Source organism: Arachis hypogaea, chromosome 20 (genome assembly GCF_003086295.3).
Source record: "Arachis hypogaea cultivar Tifrunner chromosome 20, arahy.Tifrunner.gnm2.J5K5, whole genome shotgun sequence".
In the NCBI taxonomy this organism is placed as follows: Eukaryota; Viridiplantae; Streptophyta; class Magnoliopsida; order Fabales; family Fabaceae; genus Arachis; species Arachis hypogaea.
The window spans coordinates 126,761,824-126,764,852 of NC_092055.1; the positions used below are offsets into that span (position 1 = coordinate 126,761,824).

Here is a 3,029-nt window from a genome sequence, read left to right on the forward strand (position 1 = left end):
ATCTCAATCTTTATTTAAATATTTCCTATTTTCATGGCTTCATCTTGTTTGAAAGTTTCCTTAACGGTCACTTTTGGAAACTCTTACTTTTACCAAATGCTGTAGCATATATACATTATTCTCTTTTGAAGACATAGCAAAGAAATGCATGGCGTGTCTCGTAGAGTGCCAACAATTTTTGCCCCCAAAATCTCACATAAAAGAATCTTTGTATTACACAGACCTCTTGAACCTTTGCAAACCCACCAATTGCATAAAACAGACGCATGCCCAGATTGTTGTTAATGGTCACTAGTATCAATTTCATACTGGAATCATGTCATTTGATGAATTGTCACAATGTTTCGTAAATATTATGCAACTAAATAAGTGAACAGGAATAATATTTGGTGAAGATTGATCCTCTTAAACTCTTCTATTCATAACTTGATAAAACAATTTGTGAACTGATAAAACAATTTGTATCACTCCACTTGTTTTCATAGAAAAATTGAAGTCCACCAACATGGTCTTGTAGGAGAACAGTGAGGAAGCTAGAATCCCAATGAATGTTCAATATTTAAGATTGTTTAATGTCCTGTATCCAGATACCAAACAACAATGTGAAAAAACTTTCATCTACTAAGACGGATCATGAATAAGACTATATAGTTCATAACTAAGGCTGAAATTTTTCTTTAATATTGTCAAATCTGTGTTTGTAATCGGTATACCTTTTGCAGTGCAATGCTCTGACTGAATTCCTCAACCTTGTCCTCCAGTTCCTCAATTTTGGACTGCAGTTCCCTTTCCTTCTCCAGAAAAGAGGAAGTTGACGCTTCCAATGTAGTTTCCTTTAACTAGGAGCTTATCAAGAGCCATGGCTGAAACTAACTTCAATTCCAAAAATAATCCACTTTCCTCCATTGGAAACAATAATCATTGCCGACAAGCCATTAGCAGAGAAAAGCAAACGAAGAAACTTTGAATGTTGAGAAAAGAGAAAATTAAAAGGAAAAGGTTTACAACTTCAATTGAGTTAAAAAGGAGCACCGTAGAAGATGGGTGCACAAGCCAAACCCTAAATTCCAATCCAAAAAGCGAAGTGGAGTGCGGTGCAGCAGAACAAATTGAGAATCCTTTTGATAATTGCGTCAAGATAGTAGAAAAGCAGGGAGAATCATGGCGCCGAGGAGGATCTCGGAGGAACTGAAGCGGCTTATACAACCATAGAGATCCTTGTAAGAGACAACCTTGAGAGGCAATCTATACTGAATTTTGTTTCTGTGAACAGTTCTAAGGGAGTCATCATGGTAGCCGGTGATGCCCTCATCAACAGTGAGCAGGAAGAGATGGAGGTATCCACAAAGAAAGAGGAAGAAGGTTCCTGGCGAGGAAGAGGGTCGAGGAAGTAGCGGAGGGGCTGAAACCTGAACGGAGGTTCTTAGTTCTCAAATTTATATGGAAGGGCAATTTTAAAATATCAAAAGATTTAGTATTTTTTAGAGTAATTTTTGATAAATTATTAATAAATTAAATATAAACTATTAAATTATTTATCAATCTAATCTAATGTTTTAAATTTTATGGTGCATTAGATAAATTCAAAAGACTGATTTTAGATAAACTCAATAATTTTAGTATACAAATAGAATTTTTATTTTTAATAATATCATTCCACGCATGATCACATATAATTTTTTTTCATTATATACTTGTATGAGCTTATAAAAAATTCAAAAGGATAAAGTATCAAATCACATGTGTCTTTTAGATATACCCACAAAAATATTTTTCACTTTTATTATCTATAAAAAGTTTCTCAAAATATTATAAAACGCGACAACAATAATATAAAAAAATATTTTTAATAAGTAGTAAACAAACTTTTATAATTGACAGACAATTGATGTATTTGATCCTTAATTTTATAAGGATGTTTGAATAATTATTTAAAAAACAAATACAAAATTCGGATGAAAACTTTGTCTTTAGATTTTTTTTATTTTTTAAAAGTTTTTTTGATTATTGACTATATATATGTATATATATCTAATTATACTTACAAGAAATTATACTAAAATACAATCTCTAAAGTATTTTTTGAGAATATATATTTAATATTAAATATTTTTATTGCATTTTATAATATTTGAGAATATTTTATCACATTTTCAAAATTCAGGACAATTTTAATATTTTATCCTATTTAAAAAAAATTATCATAAAAAAATGAGAGTAAAAATATTAATTTTCAATAAGGGTAAACCACCAAAAACGTACTCAAATTATTTTGTCAATGACAAAAATGCCTCCGAAATTTGTTATTGACAAAAGTATCCTCAAATTATTTAAAAACGTGACAAAAATGCACATCTATATACTGAAATATTCTACGTTAACGGAAAAGAGCGATGTGACAAACAGAAAATGTTAGAATGTCACTTCTTACATTGAATGCTCCGTTAGTCACGTCACATTTTTTCCATTAATGGAGTAGGTCTTTGATCACAATTGGACATTTTTGGCATGTTTTTAAATTATTTGAGAGGATTTTTGTCAATAACAAAATTTAGGAACATTTTTGTCAATGTTAAGATAATTCAGGTGTATTTTTTGTGGTTTACCCTTTCAATAATAAAAGGCCAAATTTAAAAAAAAAAAATTCAATTCATTATTTACTCATATATATTGTACCGAAGTGAATCATGAGCTAGTACCTCAAGTTTCCACAAGCCAACATGAAAGATGCTCGCGTTATCTTGTCGGAAAAAATCACAGTCGATTAAGATCCAAAATAAGCACAAAAGGCCAGACTAAATACCTCATTGTAACTGAGTCTCTCTATCGACCTTTCAACCTGTTACTCATGCTGACTTGGGGAAGCACATTGGTAACATTCCATTCAAAGACTTTCTACTACAAAAAAGATTCTGCCATTGAGGACATTAATTATCACACAACCACCTGCCATGGAGAATCCTATTTTGTAATAGTTATCAACTCTTAATTTGCCTATAAATTCTCATTTCTAGTAACATTTTGTTCTA

General features: G+C 30.9%; 1 long non-coding RNA gene across 1 annotated transcript; it reads right to left on the reverse strand.

Moving 5' to 3' along the window:
- Positions 1-275: 275 nt before the first annotated feature.
- LOC112785034 (uncharacterized) lies at positions 276-1,450 on the reverse strand. The gene is made up of 2 exons (XR_003194137.3): positions 714-1,450; positions 276-577 (listed from the first exon to the last, which is right to left on the reverse strand). It is a non-coding gene; the product is annotated as an uncharacterized lncRNA (long non-coding RNA).
- Between the last annotated feature and the right edge of the window lie 1,579 nt (positions 1,451-3,029).